We start from the raw sequence: 17,387 nt of genomic DNA on the forward strand, positions 1-17,387 counted from the left end.
CAATAGTCAAGGAAAGAGAAATAGGCTGTTTACTGTAGGTGGTATGTCTGACATGGCTCTTTCATTCCTTAGATGCTCCATTCCAGTTAATTACACATCTCCACCGAACATCCACAATGAATTTTGAATTCCTAGGCAATTGAGAACAATGAAGAAATCTTCTATTGAGGTAGAACTGGGTTTGGGATTATGGCTGGGAGAGAAGTTCCTGCTCTTGGTTATCTTTGGCTTTGAATTTCATTCTAAGTCTTTTACAGCTTTATGTTTTGCCTACACTGGCAATAAATAATCAATGATTTTTAACAAAATAGGCCAGCTCTGTTGAGTGGCAAAGCCAGTCTAATAGTAAAGTCAAAATTAGTTAAAATCCACAAGCCAAATAATTCACATGCAAATGACTGATGAAAGCTACATCTTAATGAGCACTTACTATGGACCCGATTACAACTACTTTGCAAATCTCTTCCTTCATCCTTTCTTTCCTACTCCAGGGCCAGCACCTTAAACTCAACTATCATCACCTGCCACCTCCTAATAGGTTTGTTAGATTGTCTGACTCCATTAAATCCAAATTACTAACACTTATTGGAATACATACCTAAATAAATAATTCTAAGGCAAGCAAAAAGGAGAGAAACAGGCAATATTATGCCATGACAATTTATTCCCTTCTCTATATCCAAAATATACATGAATAGATCACGTGGCTTACCTTCTTAAAACCCTTCAGTGACTTCCCACTGCCTCAGTATAACCCTGGAAATCACCCTCCCTCCCATACACCCTTTAGGTCTCAGTTTAAATACCTGGTGTTCTGGATACCTTTCCTCAGTTTTTACCCAACCCCACACTAGGTTAGGTTCCTGTATGTTACGCTCTATTCAGCAATTTGTACTTCTTAATACTCACACAACTATACTTGTTAATCACTGGGGGGACTATTTGTTTAATGTATGCTCTGTATCTGGCTTGTTAGCCACTGAACCCCAAAAGACTAACATAGTAAAAGCATACTTCAGACATATTGGGAGTTCAGTTCCAGACAACCACAATAAAGTGAGTATCACAACAAAGTGAGTCAAATGAATTTTTTGGTTCCTCAGTGTATATAAAAGTTATATTTGCACTATACTGTAGTCTATTAAGAGTGCAATAGCATTATGTCTTAAATAGCACTATGTCTTACATATCTTAATCAAAATAAACTTTATTGCTGAAAATGCTAACCATCACCTGAGCTTTCAGTAAGTCGTAATCACTGAGCACCTATCATAACAAATATGATAACGTTTGAAATATTGGCGATTACCAAAATGTGAGGGACATGAAGTAAGCAAAAGCTGCAGAAAACAGGGTGCTGATGGACTGACATAAACTTTGAATTCGTAAAAACTGTAATGGCTGTGCAGTGCAACAAAGTGAAGTACAATAAAACAAGGTGTGCCTGTATTTTGCAAGCTTTTAAAATTGTGCTCCACAATAAAAAATAAATTTCACATCACACCAGTATACACGTCCACCTACATGTAACTAAAACGTAAGTTCCATGAACACATACCCATTCTAGATGCAATTCTCTTATTTTCTATCCTATTGTTTTTAAAACACGAGATGCAACCTATTTTGATTTTACAGCCTAATAGACTCAGCTCTCATTTGAAATCATTACACATCTAACCTAATGCTGAGCAGATAGTAGATCCTCAGCAATTGTAGAATAAATAAATGAAAAAGACATTTATCAGCCACTATTTAAACCAGACTTGTTTGTTTACATTGTGTAACAGTTTACCGGAGGGTTGCTTTGTCCCTCTCTGGAGAATGAGGACCCAGGAGTGCTAAACAGGATTTACTTTTTTACAAAATATAAGCCAGCCTTGCCATTCTAGGTAGTTACTTCCCTCTATTCAGTTAATGACATCACAGCAATGGATTTGACTTCATTCTAATCAGTTGGTTTCTCTTCATTGTAAGACCATAGAATGTCCCCTTAAGCAATCTTTAGAAAAAGAAAGGCTGATTCATTATTTTTCTTTTTGTTGCTGATCAACATAGCCTTATCACTGCCATAAAATGTTTTATAAAATAAAAAGGAAAAAGCTTTCCAGCAATATCCTAATAATGCCACCAAATTCATCACTGCCTTCGGCTCTTCTGAGTAATATATGAATTGTCTTATCTGAATGATCAGACGTTAGGGAAATTTTAACTTATTTCCAAAAACTTTGGTTTAACATGAGTATAGCCCTGCCCTATTGACTGTTAGGACCCCCAAAAGTAAGAAACCTATATGTACACATATGTAATAACTATTTAATATAATGCCTTCTTTTACCTGTTGTATTTTTGGGGGGTTTCCACCAGATACTTAAAACCCCTGGCTTCCCTTTCTTCTTCACTCTTGCCATCCAGGCACCTACCACACAAAACAACAAAGAAAACCCTCCCAGGACTGACAATCTTATATCAACAACTCTCCGTAGGACCAGGTAAACTCAAGTACAGATTCCCTACACCTTTGAGACCCATGCGAACCCACTAGGAAAAAAAAACAGTAAAACTGGTTGGTGAGGGGGATCCACTCCCAAGGAGGCTGTACAGGGATGTGTCCCTCATGCAGCTGTCTAGGTGAGTTGGATACAAATGCTTCCTTTAGGGCTCATTCCAGGGGCACAATTCCAGGGCAAAACAGTTGTTCTGGAGTGATTTTGTTAAACCTTGTCATGCATTGTTTTGTGAGAAGTTAGGGTAAATCAAGGCTTCCACAGGTTTGAGAACTGAAGATTTTATAGGCCAAACCAGCCTTCCAACGTATGACTTATCTCCTTTTATATTCCCAGATGTGTTTAATTGATTCATCTTCCTCTAGCTCTCTGCTGTGGAAGGATTGATTATCCTGTGCTTTTCCATAGACAAAATACAGTTGGTTCCTTGAAAGTTAGACTCCTCTCATTACAGCTGAAGCCAAGTGAGAGTGTCCTCCTCTAATTCCAGCTCGGGGGCCTGTGGTTTATCAGCCCTTAAACTAAAATGTACTCAGAATTAGGAAGGTCTTGATTTTTCTAAGTGGGTTTTCTTACCTTTAGGAATTTCCTCAATAGACTGGAGCTCTTGCCAGAGAATTTAGAATGTAGAGTTTTTATCTTTGAAAAAAGCCTTTTCTCTATTGCTCAAGAAACAGAGTTACCACTGAAATTTCAAGCCTCAGATCTCATATAAACCTCATAACACAGCTGATTTTTGTGCTTTCAGAATGATGGCTCCCTCTTAAAATATGAATGAGCAGCTTGTATACAACAAATTATGCTTTCCCCAAACTGATTTGACCCTATTTATTTGGTCATAGAAATAAACGCTTTAAGTATTTTATTTTTGTAAGCCACCATTTATCTACATACTTGACCTAAAACTCCATACTTTACTCCATGTAATACAGTGATATAAAAAAGTGCCAAAAAAAAAGAAGAGGACATACTCTCCCCAATTACTTTAGGCTCAATATCAGTTTGGCATAGCAGAAAACAGGGAGCTCACATAAATGCAAGCATAGTTAGCCAAACTGCAGTGAGTCCTACTTTTCGTTATAGAAAGTCCCTAAAACAGCCTCAAAATAATATTCACATCAGTGGTTTATAATGCAAAATAAATTTTAATTTTGTAAACAAATGAACGTGGTAGTTTTGTAGATTCCATCTAAGCTGTAGTGACTCAATTATCTGGTCAAAGGGCTGCATGGATGCAAGAGACAGGGTGAGTTAAAGTTTAACTACAGGAATTGTAAACCAAACCTAAAGCAACTGAACCTTTGGAGTTTGATATGATGATTAAAGCATAACCAGAGTGACACGTTGAATTTGCCATAATCAAGGAAACCTTTTCCGGGTGGGGATCTCTGAAATCACTCAGGTATGGTCCATGTGTTTTGCCTTTTCTATTTCGACTCTGAAACTGTGCGGTGTGGATCAATGGGAGTGCAGTAGAAACAGCATTTATCTGCTTCTCTTATACAGCCTAATTCAGGAAACTTACTAGTCATTTTTATACTAATGAAGCAACCTGAAAAGAGAAAAGGTATATTGGAATGATCTTATAATGAGATGGCAGCCGTCGTTTTCTCTTTTATTTAATTCCTGAGCCAAAAAAAAAAAAAAATACATGTAGATTTACCACTGTGGGTTCAAGAGCAGAGCTAATGTTTCTGTGAAGTTTATTTAGCCATAGCCAGACAGCAGGGAGGTGTGGTTGACTGTCTGTCTTGGTCCTGAGACCCTGGGAAACTTAAAAAAACAAAAAAAAGTAATTGTATTAACATCACGGGCAGATTCTGAGTTCTCTGTATGGGTCAGAATTCCTATCTTACTTTAGACTTCATAATCAATTATCTCCTTCCTTCTCCTTTATCCTGAACAATCATGAAAAACAAAACAAAAATCAACTTGGTGAATTCTTGCTTTCTTTTGCCATTATTCTATGAACCAAAGGAATGTCGTAGGCAATTCACCTTTCATTCTAGCAAAAGAAAACAAAAACAGTCATGGGAAATGATTGGCTTTGAGTGTGTTAAATCACAACCTGGAGATGGCTAATTATTAGATCTTCTCCGTTCAGGATGGTTTGGGCATCTGTGTGCAGTGGATATATTTCCACATGATCATTTTGTTCACTCCAAAAAGATCATTCACAACTAAAATATGATGGTATTTTATCTAAAGAAAAATTTATCAGGGCACTTACCAGGAATACCCCATTCTTACCAGAAATCTTTTAGACTTTCTGATTGAAATATATTTGCTGCATGATTACCAAAGTAAGTTACAAGGAGATTAAATTCCAAGTTAAACAAGTTCATTTACTATAAGGCTTTTCAGATGTTTATTGTGTATCTCCAAGAAGATGAAAGACACAGCATTATTTGTGCAAGGGTGCAGAAGTAGTGTTTTGCAAAACATATATTGGCAAACTCAACTCGTTATAATTTAGGAGTATCAAAGATGTGTTGATCTGGTTGAAAACACCATTTATAAAATGTGCTGAGGTGTATACAATAGGAGCATAGATCTGGAAATAAAAGTGAAATCACTTACTTGTCAAAGTGTTAGGCCTTCCCCTGCTAAATACAGAGTACTAAACTATTTATAGGTTCATTTTAAGGGCCATATTTCCTGAAAGAATATTGATACTGCCCATTTGAGACAATTCTCACAATTTACTGTTTCAATTTATTTAGCTAGTGGAAGGGAAAGGGGAAGAATGTTGACAAGAAAAAAGAAAGTCATTATTATGGGCAAAAGCATAAAATGACATAGTGGATATGAAAATACTGAATATTTCATTTTTTTCTGGTTGTGTGTCATTTCAAATACAATATTTCCTGTACTGCATTCAGTGGACTTTAATAAATGTGGCCCTAAAAAAAAGTGACTCTGTTTGCAAGTAAGTTGAGGTAGTGGTGGTTAGACAAGTCAAAGCAGGGCCTACTACTGCATGAGTGTTTTGAGTAATAATAACAGACACATACAGAGCACTATTTTGCCAAATACACTTCTAAGCACTTCCCATGCATTTATCTCAGAACAGCCATATAACATTTTATAAGATTTATAAAATTATAATATGTATAAGATTTATAAAGTTGTAACATTTTACAAATGAGAAAACTGAGGCACAGATAAATTGCCTAGGCTCAAAATCACCCAGTTAGCAAGTGGCAGAGTGAGGTCTCCCAGCCAGGTGATCTTACTCCAGATCAGCCCAGGTGTGCAACCATTATACTGACTCACAAGGTACTGGGGATTTACTGTGTGTACATATGTTCATTCATTGTGAATCTCCAGGAGAGTAGGCAGTGCTTTATTTCCTAAGCTTAATTCACCACTGAACAACTTCTCTCAGCCCCTGTTAATGTCTCTCAGAAAAGTATTCCTCACAACTCAGATTAAGAACACATCATTTTTATAACCCAAGTCCAGCATTCATCACCAGAACCGACTGAAATCATCGCGATCAAAAACATCTCAGGGCCCTTACAGTCTAGCTATATTTCATCCAACAAATCCATGCCTATTTTAGAGACTTTCCAAATTAATTCTGGAAAGAACACTGGCCTTTTCTCCTGACAGAGTTGGGTTCGAATGCCTGTTCCCAAACCGTGTATGTTTGCAACCTTGGGTTTCCTACTTAACTTCCTTGAATCTCAGATTCCTCAAATGTGGAAAGGGGGTAAACTCTACCCGGCAGAATTTAGTGACGATTAAATGAGATTGTATGGTAAAATCACTAAGCTCAGTCCCTGGCACACAATAGGACTCCAGCAAAACTTTCTTCCCTTTCCATTTCCCATCTGTAACAACCTCCAGAAAAATTTCCTAAAACTCTGAACTTACCAATTAGCTTCTCTTTGTCCAAACAATAGTACTATAGTTTAATACGTAAATAATGAAGTTTTGGTTAGCCACAAACAGCAATCCTCTTCTATTTATTTGGAGAAAGACACAACCACCTATAATTTTCTTTCATTCTAAATTCAAAAAAAAAAACCTTTTATTTTAGAGAATGTTACCTAAGAAAATGCTTAGTTATAAAAACTCAATGCACTTTTCACTGAAACACACAGGCCACCCTATCACGGTGTGTGTTCATTTCATCACACAGCTAGCTAGTTGATGTTCAAAATCTGTCTCAATAACTGGCTTTTAAAATATTGCCACCCTCCAGAAAGCTGGGTAGTACGCTGGGTACTATTGCACAATGGCTTTCATTACCTTATGTGGCTCTAAATGACTCAATAAGTTCAAACAAGACAGTATTGATCGATGGAAGATAAACACCATTTTATCTTATTCATGAAAACAGTAACCAGGATCCTCTGAAGTGCAGTCCCACCAGCCCCAACCCTCCCCACCCCAGGCAAGATATCTGGAAAGGGAACAGCACTGCTGCAGGGACTCCATTAGAAATCCAAAGCCCACCGCAACTTGGTCTGATACTGTACAATCCAGGCAGTTCTTACAAACAAATGTTTGCTGCTGATTAGATCGGAGGAGCGACTTTATCATTTTGTGCCATCAAGCCTAATCCAACTAGGTCATCAGCTTTAAAAATTATTTAGAATCTTGAATTTAACAAACTAAAATCTTATGTTGAGTGTGTCTGATCCAAACCAAAAATTAAACTACTTCCATTTATAGAAATTGTTGTCTTGCCTAAAATAAGTTGGTATCTTGAGGCCTCTAATTTGTCTTTCAAGATATATAGACTAGGCTTTTTTTTTTCTTACATGGACACACAAGTGGAATTTTATATGCATAGGTACTAACAATCATATGGAAAACATTTTCTAGGTTTGCTTATTCCAAGAGGGCTTGGTCCCTGTAATATTAAGAGAGATGCATAATATGGATTAAGATAACTAACTCCCTTTAGTTTGCAAGATTATGTACAAGTGTTCTGCCCAATCAGTAATATGACTAAAGACAATTAGCACATGACAATTGGCTAGATGGAATGACTGAGTGAACAAACTGGTTTGCAATTCTATGAAATCCCACCTTCAACAACAGAGTAATGTCTTCTCTTCTCCCAGAAGTTAAAAAATAATCATTGTTTTGGGAATGCCCAATGATTTAAAGAACACAAACTGAACAGGATTAATAAAATCTTATTTCTATAGAATATTCTAGTTCACAAAGCATTTTAGACAGAAAATTTTTAGATTTTTTTAATGCCACATTCTTCATAGTCAATTTGGTATGCCCAGTTTCTTCAAGGTAATTGAGTTATTCTAATTATTCATCATCCCAGTTGTACAAAGCGAGCTCTTTGAAAGATGCTCTCACCTTGAGTTTGTAAGGCGTGCTGTTTATGTGACATAGTGTTGGTTATGTAAGGAGGCTTCAACAGCTGTACTGCATGTTAACTGATTTGTTGATGAATTAATTAAGAAGTTAGATGAAACTATGAAGAGAGGCCACAAGGATTCACATGGAAGACGAGAGGAAAACCAGTCCCAGGCAGGTCCCAGAAGAAAACCCTAAAGAGATTTAAACCAGTGCAGATGCTGTAACGAACAAGGAGAGAAGTGAAGGAAGGGAGGGTTCTGTATCTCCTAAAAGCCTGGCAGAGCGCTGGCAGAGTATAATGGATACATGCAGTTGTTTTCATTTCTACTAACCTGTCTTGACTATTCCACCATTCAGCTCTTCTATTAGGATTGTGTTTAGTGCTCATTATTCCAACTGGAACCTTCTGCATGAAGTCAGCTGGCTGCCTAGATGTATGTACTTCAACCCTAATGCCTCTAATTACTTGCAGTGGAAATCAGAAATCAAAATGTGACACCAAGAAGAGGGAAACTGTTGGCACATATAAATACTCATCTTGGGAATCCTCTTTCCTGAAGATCCCTAAGAATGCCTCACAATTCAGGCATTTCATACCAAGCAGTTAGAATTGGCACCCTATGATGATCATAACAATGATATTAATAATAGCTCTTACATCCTTAGGTAGCTCCCACCATGTGCCAGACACACAGGTTAAATCCTCTGGAACCCTATGGAATAGGTGTTATTGCTATGCTATTTTTCCAATAAAGAGGTTAAAGTTTAAGGACATAGACTTGCCCATGGTCACACAGCTAATAGGTGGCAAAAATGGGAATGCACTTCAGCAGTCTGACACATACTCCCTACATCTAGGGTATAAATGGAACATTGAGAAGCATTGAATTGTGGAATTGGAAGGAAACTTTGGGGTCCTTTATTTTACAGAAAAAAGCTGAAGGAGTTTCCCAAGAATAAAAGACCCTTTTGGTTGGGTGAAAACCCATGTGCTGGGCCCAAACCCTCAGGCTGGCCCTTTCCATATACCGTCTTCCTCTGCACAGCATTTCTAATTCAACCTGATCATCTGCACAAAGTCTGGGAAACAGATGAACAGGACCTCCACAGTTAAGAGGCACGTTCTCTGCACTCTGAGTCCCACCCTCTTTGCAATGCCCAGACTCACAGACTGACATAGCCAGAGAGACTCAGTTAAAGGAGCCCCATTTTGTAACTCTCAAAGATTGCCTGGCCCAGATCATGGAGGAAATACATGCAGGCACAGGCACCATGAACAGAGGAGGCCTCTCCAAAAATATCAAGCTATTGTCCTGAAAGACTTGGCTCCCTTACACCAGTACTGTTAGTGTCTGAAGAGGACACACCCTTCTCCCCAGAGAAAGAATAATTGGGCTGCCAGGTCTATGAATGTTACGGGTGTCCCATATTTAAACTGACCTAATTTGAGACTTTAAATTCATACCCAGATATTCCCAGATAGCAGCTCCACCAACCTCAATACAGTTATTCATTTAGGATACTAAGGGTGTGTTTCTAGGAGCTCCTTGTTAAAATACAAATTAGTTGTGATACAGTGTGAGTGAAAGGGGCACTTGGAGACGTTCTCTTTCTGGAACACTTTAGCTTAAAATCACTTAGCAAATTAACTAGCTTGGTAAAGCCTTGCAAGAATGGTACTTAGAACAAGTAAGTTTTGATGGTGGGGAAGAGAAGAAGTGGAGGAGAAAGAGGCCAGGGTTGAAGTGTCAGGGGTAACCAGAGAGCAATACAGGGTATTTGAATGACAGATATCTGTCTGACCTTTGAGGAAGAATTTACTTATGAAATAATTTTTAATTACTATTAACATCATCCCTTAGGATATTTTAAGATGAGAATCCTATAACGTCTAGAAACTCTAATTTTCACTTGCCTTTCAAAATAATACATGAAGTTAAATATTTCCTATAATAATAATTCAGTATCTCAAGATTTCAAAGGATTCCTAAAGCCCAGTGATCTCAAACTCTTGATTCATAGTATGGCACGGCAAAGATCGAGACAACTGCTCTGTTAAAGTAGGAAGTTCTGGGGGACCCAGAGTGCCTGGGCTCAAATCTTGGTTCTACCACTTACTAGCCATGTGACCTGCAATGAATTAACTTTTTGCCTATTTCCTCTTCTATAGGAAACAAGGCACTAAGTGCTTAGAACATTAACAGCCCATGTGCATAAACCTTAGCTATTACAGTTGTAATAACCATCTCCTTTCTGTGTTGATTACAAAATGCTTTCACAGAAGAAAATGGTTAGGTAGGGAGAGTCTCTAAGGTCAACATGCAGAAATTGCTTTTTAGACTGGAGGTCAGGTGACTTAGAAATTATTCCTACCACTGGCTTGTGGTACAAGTTTGGAAGACTCTCCCTGATGGTTTTGCAATTTTTTCCAAGTCAGAGATGTTCTCTATCACAGGTAGGGCCTCTTAAGCAAGGCAGTATAGAATGATATGATGGAACCTGGGCAATTACAGGGGGAAGCAGAATAGAAATCTAGATTCTCACAAACATGTGAAAAGCCCTCAGGCTCTGTTATTTCCATAGTTACAAGAAGAAAAACTCATCTAGTACTCAAAGCCACTTACAGAGACACAGATTGTTGGAGAATTAGATGGTAATTAGCATGGCAACTGTGCAAGCATGAAGTAATATAACTTGTCCCCAGATTGGTACCCTGCACAGGCATGACAACAGACCCCCAAAGAGAAAATTACGTGGGGGAATTGCTAAGTGGGGCATCAGGACTGAGGTGGAAGGGATTAGTGATTAGTGTCAACCATAAAGGAAATGGACAGATGAAAGGCACCAAGGAGACCTCTTGAGATTATTTTGTAACCTCACCCATTGGAATTTGATTTATTGACCCTTTGTTGGGATGCTCTGTTGGATACAAAGATGTACTTTTGTCTCTAAATCCAGGGAACCCATGAAGTGTTCTCCAGAGTCCTCCCTGCAGTCCCAGCATAATCTATCACTCTCTTTTCCAAAGTCCCTTACTTTGCTTGACGATGAGTATTATGTACTAGGAGAAATTAGGAGTTTCTGTAAAGCAAGAAATTTATTCTACTTATTTTTCAGTTCCCAGCCCTAACAGTTTCATGCGCATAACAGGTTCACAATATTGTTTGTTGAATAAAAGAGCCACCTAATTGGGAAGAGAAGAGGAAGAGGTAGGAGGGGAAGAGAAGAAAGGCCTCACTGAGTGACATGTATTAAACTATGCTGTGTACTCATCCCACCTATTTGGGTCACCAAACAACTCCATGAGGCAGGCATCATTATCCCCAACTTCAAATTGAAGAAACTGGGACCAGGTTAAATACTTAACCCAAGTTTGCCAAGTTCTTAAAGGGTAGAACTCAACATCTGAACCTAAGTCAGCTTGAATCATGATTCCATGGCTTCCTACTGACTCTCACTTGTTCAGGAAGCAATAATGAACAACACAGGGCAAAACACTGTGAATTCTAATATTATGTAGTGAACTAGAAAACCAGGACAAAGAGACCAAAGTCTGGAGTAGCCAGGCAATGTGAAATTTCCACTCAGTTCAGAAATACATATGAAGCGTCCACTGAGTACTGTGCTTAGGGCTAAGGGCTGGGGCAAAAAGGACATGTGCACAGCCTTGGGGAGGCTACGGTTCCCTTGTCTTCATCCTCATCACTACAGTCGTAATTCTGCCTTTTTTTTTCCCTACCTGTCCCAAAACTACCCTTTTTGCTTCCAGTACAGTTTCAACAAAAATTCATGGAGTCATCTTTCGAAAGCACACAGGGTCTTGTAAGGATTCTCCCAGCTGATCCCAGTGACATCACAGGAAAACAAGAACACTCTATCATGCCAATATCAGTTTACTTCTTCACCAGCCTTATCACTCCACTTTCTCCCAGTGCCCCCCTCTCAGCTTGGATTCAACATTCTAACCATACTCAACTTCTCAACCATGCATGCTATTTGCACTCACACCCCTGCCCTTACACTTTCTTTTTGTTAAAATGAAGTATAGTTGATATATTAGTTTCAGGTGTACAACAGTTATTCAACAATTATCTACATTACTAAACACTCACCACAATAAGTAAAATTGCCATCTGTCACCAAATATATTACAATATTGTTGACTACATTCCCTATGCTGTACTTTTATCCCCATGGTTAATATATTCTATAATTGGAAGTTTGTACCTCTTCATCACTTTTACCTATTTCATCCACTCCTAAATTTCCTGCCTTCTCCTAGTTTCTAGCCATCCTTCAAACTGAGTAGAGAGAAGTTATACCCTGCAAACTAACATGAAGTACAAAGTTGGATAAGTTTGACAGTAGTTGATAGAGTTTGGAATATGGGGTCATTTATGGGGAAAGTAACATAATAAAACAGTTAAGAAAATTAACCAGTCTTACGCACTGAAAATACAGGAGGTCAAATTAAGATAATAATCTAGGTATGAAATGATGGTTGCATAGATAATGACAGATAATTCAAAAGAAGGTCAAAGTATCAGAACTCAGTAGCTGACTAGAACTAAAGAGCAAGAATTTACTAAGGGCAATTTATGTCAATGCATGTAAGTCAGAATTTACATAAGCTTTTTTTTTTAAGGAAACATAAGGCCTTGTTTCATTAAAAGTGTCATATCATTACCTCAGGGCCACAGAGCTTTAAATAGTTGGATTTTGTAAGCTTCACTCAAGTATCAAATATATACCTTTAGACAGTGATTGGCAGTCTTGGTGAGAATTGAGTTCTCAACTTAATTTTTACAAATTGGTCTGAGGAAACCAGATGCAGCAACTAAGTTCAAAAGAACAATCTCAACAAGAGAAAAGGAGACATAATAACATGAAACCAATAATGAATGAAATATGGCACTAACAGTTCATCAGATCTCTGTAATCTGCCATACAGATTATTGGCCCCAGGACTATTGAATAAACATCTGCTTTTAAGCTGAAGGATGTCCTACATTGCATGCTGTGATTATCACTTTACCAGTTTTTAAGTCAACTTAGAAATAAGACATAGATGCAAAGAAATTCTATTCTTGTTAGGCTATGCCATTCTAGAATTTCTAAACCCTGCCAATTCTTCTTCCTAGGGATCTTTAAGAAAGTCACATGTGGCAGGAAGAACTGGGGTATCACTACCGAGTGAAGATAACAATTATCTGTAGCTTGATCTTTAGGTACTAGAACAATGAAAACACTTTTGTATATGTATTTATGTACATCTATTAGCTAGGGCTTGCCAGAGAAACAGAACTGATACTCCATTTGGAATTCCAACTAGCTAATGCATATACAAAAATGGTTTTAGTGTTGTCATTGTTCTAGCTACTAGTACCTAACCATAGACAGGTAGTGACATACTTATCTATCTAAAAGATTTATTATAAAGAGTTGGCTCACATGATTATGGAGGCTGAGAAGTCTCAAGATCTAGAGTCATTGAGCTGGAGACCCAGGACAGCTGCTGAGTAGTTCCAGCAGGAAACCCAACAAGATTTAATGTTTTAGTTCAAGTCTGTAGGCCAAAAAAGACTAAAGTCCCAGGGTGGCAGAGTTCCCTCTTACTCAATCTTTTTGTTTCATTCAGGTCATCAACTGATTGAATGAGGCCCACCCACAGTAGGGACAGCAATCTACTTTACAAAACCTACTGATTCAAATGTTAATCTCATCCAGAAATATGTTCACAGACATGCAGAATAACAGTTTGGCCAAATGTATGAGCACCCTGTGGCCCAATCAAGTTGACATATAAATGTAAGCACCACAGTATAATCTAAAGGGAATAGAAAGCTCCTCATGTCTGATTTTAAGGTCCTCCATTTCCTTCCCGTTACTCACTTCCTCCTTCAAGCACATACAGTTTCTATGTATTACAATTTCCCAAAACATTTTTTGGATTTAAAAACTACTTGTAATTCATCCTCAATCTTCAGTGTTGCCAAGAACAGGTCACTTATGAGGATCTCTGTTCTGAGTTTCTGATATGCTTACCCATGTTGAGTAGAGGCTGGAGGATTACTGAAAGTATGTGGTGTCAGAGCAAGTTACAAAAGGAAAGGGGTGTAGAGACAGGTCTCTTGTGTGATGTGTGCTGCCAACACTGGCCACCAGGAGTTAATTCACTCCTGTGCATATATACACGTTCATACCCACCTATGTGTGACTGTGCATTCATACGCACTTACCCACATAACCACATACAACCTGATAGAGCATGAATTTGTCTCAGCCAGGGAGATTGTGGAAAGAAGGATGGGAGCTATAAGCATATGGCAAAAAGGAAACCAGAAGAAAGGAACCTAAGAAGTAACTGGAGTGTCTTGCAGACCTGATGGACTCCAGGACAGAATAGCTCTAGACTTGCATTATGAGATAATCAGGAAAGTAGAGTTAGAACCAGATCATGGCAGGCACTGAATGTCAGGCTATGGGAATGAACTGTTTCGTATAGTTAGTGATGAGGCCAATGAAAGTTTTAAAGAAAATATTAGAATGGACATCTTAGAGAGATTGACTTAGCTGCAGTGTGCAAAACAAAGAGGGGGTGCCTGACTAGAGGGTAGTAAGCAGGGAAGTTTCATTCTACACTTTGACGGAGCTCACGTTATGTCTAATAATGAAGGAGGAGTGGGACTTGGCAGTAGAAATGAAAAGGAGTAACAAGGAAGGATATGTATGTATAGAAAACAGGAAAAAGCCAAGATCCAGTCTTTACAAGGCTTGGAGGCTGTTCTGGATCAAAGGCCTTCAAGCAGTAGGAATTCATAGATCTGCCAAGACACTTCATTGTTAACTTGATGCAGCTACTTTCTATATCTGCGCCTTTCTCTTCTGAAAGCCATCCTCACTCTGTGATCTCTCTCTACCTCTCAGCTTTTGTTTCCTCTCCGTATACAAAGCCACACATCACAGTTTTCTGCTACAGTGATAATATACCTTTATTGGTCAGTCCTCATAGAAACTGAGTTGAAAACAAATCATGTATGCCAAAACCTAGTAAGAAAATGTTAGGGTTTTTGTTGTTGTTATATCAAGGTTGTTACTTTTAAATACTAGTATTAAGAAAACATTTATTCATTAGAAATTATGAAAATGGAGACATCAGAACTATTAATGTTTGGAATCATTCCCTCTTTTCTCCTATATTCCAGTTTCTTTATTGTAGAGCTTTTCTCCATTTAAGTAATTTTTTATGTGCTATCCATTTCATCTATTTAGCAGCTGGAATAAATTCAATTACTCTCCATTATTTTGTTTTGTCTGAAATTTAACATGTATGGGCTAAATATTAATTCAGCAGTTCTTAGCTCAGCTGCAAATAATCATCACCTGGAGGGTTTGAAAATACATAATTTCATGGGCTCCACTCCAGACCAGTTGAATTTGAATCCCTCTGCAGGCAGGGTAGTGACACCTAGGTACACGGTATACAACATAAAGCCAGGCAAGGAGGCTGTTCTTTCTCCACAGCTCCTACATCTCAGACCTGTTGTCAGCCAGTGTCCACTAAGGCTATTCTTAAATTATCTTATTTGCCAATTTGAAGTATGTTTTATAGGGGTACAATATTTTAAGAATAGTGTACTGCTTAGCAAGTTATTGCAAATCACAGTTTACTCACTCAAACTGGACACATCCTGAACAGAAGATTACAGTGAATTTCTTTTTCAGAGCATGATTAAAATAGATTTAATGGAGTGATCATTACTTGCTAAAATTTAGAAATGCTTGCAGTTAAATCTCAAAGTCCTATTTTGACAAGGCACACGTAGGCTAATGCTTCATCTCCTGTAGCTCCTTTTGTACTTTATAGTTTCAAGCTAAATCCCAGAGATTTGAAGGCTTCTTGTTGATATTTAAAGGACATTTTAAGCAAATAGTGAAACATTTTTTGAAGCAGATAAAGTGTACCTCTAAGACATCCAATGAGCCTATACTAAAAAAAGCAGGTTTTTCTGCTGCACTATAAATTATGCAATGTTAAACACATTTTTAAATTAAAATAAGTTGTTCTACTTAAAATTACTTATTCTTCAAGTAAAACAGAAAGGATTTCTAGATGTCAGGATTTTTTTTTAAGAATGATGATGAATGGCCTTAACTTTCCCAAGAATTTGGGTTACTTTTTATTTTCAAATTGTGTCTGATTCCTGATTTTAAATGAGCAAAAAAAAAAAAGAGAGAGAGAAAATTGGAAACACATGCCTCCTAACCCCCTTGCATGTTTATAATGTCATGATTTAGTTCTGGCATGTGTATATATGTCTGTGTATATACACATATCTATATATACAAAGGTACATACAAAAATTACAAGACAATCATTTGTCTATTGTACATTTGCTTGTTCTTTTTCTCTGATAGACTCTAAACAGTTCCAATAGTATGTTTTTCTCTGGTATGTTTTATTTTTCTCTATAGATACTTTACTAGTGCCATTTTCCCACTATCTCAAGTTTTGCTATTTCAAGTTACTCTACTTAGGACTTAGAATGACTTCAAATAGGGTGGATATGAATTTAAACATCACCAAAGAGTAATCAAACAATTGGCTGATTCTACTGTATAGAATAATAGTACCTATACATCTTTGCAAAAATAGCCACTTTTTTACAAACTTGTGTCTATCAGCATTGTTTCTATACAAGGTTAACGTCTTGTCTTAAAAGTATGACATAGATTCCAGATGAAGTCAGCACCTTCTTTAGCCAGGGGCATCACCAAGGAAGGAGAGAGAGAACAAAATGAAGGATTAAAGAACGGAAGAGACTAACAGACAGAAAAAGGAAAAAGGGAGTTATATGGACATTTGAATGTAGAGACAGAGGGAGAGAGAGAAGACTCCCAAAATAGTTGTGTTTGGTGCTCTTCCGAAGTGCCTGTGGCTTTGGTCACCCACCATCACACTAGTCCAACACATATCTGGTCCAAATATTGACCTCCTCCTCTCTGGCTATTTACAATCCAGAAGAGCTTAAGGTCAAAGGGAAGAAGGAACCAACACTTTAATTTAAATGTAAGACTAGAAATTAACATAAAACCCATGTCACCTCCTGCCAAGAGATACATTCCTCGATCACCTATGAAGCCTCTGCACTCTGCCAAGGAGGGACGTTTCAGTGAGGTATGACCAAGCACACAGCAGAGAGCTGGTCATTGCCATGTATCCATTTTGCACCATGAACGTGTCCAAGTGAACCATTGGACAGTCCACCCACAGCACTACTCAAAAGACTTATTACAATAGTGCATTTTCATTCCAGTGAAGTGGCTGAATTAGCATAGTGCTTTAGATGACCAAGACCATCTGTCCCCACAGGAGAAAATACAGGTTCACAGCATCACCCTCATCAGTTTTATCACGGTTATCGTGTGTTCCTCGCAGCAACACTTTAGGGGAAGCTGGATAGATATTATCATCTCCCAGATCATCCTAGGCCACTTGCCTATTTTGTTTTTAAGGTGAGGAAACTGAAAAGTCAAATTTAGTAATGA

At 37.9% G+C, this 17,387-nt stretch overlaps 1 protein-coding gene across 3 annotated transcripts in view; it reads left to right on the forward strand.

Moving 5' to 3' along the window:
• The first annotated feature begins 3,799 nt into the window (after positions 1-3,799).
• Positions 3,800-17,387, forward strand: part of A1CF (APOBEC1 complementation factor) — an 85,004-nt gene continuing 71,416 nt past the window's right edge. For 2 of the 3 annotated variants that reach the window (XM_017659607.3, XM_073241046.1), the window contains exon 1: positions 3,800-3,906. The gene's annotated coding sequence lies outside the window, so the exon portion shown is untranslated. The remainder of the gene's footprint in view (positions 3,907-17,387) is intronic. The other variant, XM_073241044.1, reaches the window with a different exon arrangement.

Source organism: Manis javanica, chromosome 7 (assembly GCF_040802235.1).
Source record: "Manis javanica isolate MJ-LG chromosome 7, MJ_LKY, whole genome shotgun sequence".
Classification (NCBI taxonomy): Eukaryota; Metazoa; Chordata; class Mammalia; order Pholidota; family Manidae; genus Manis; species Manis javanica.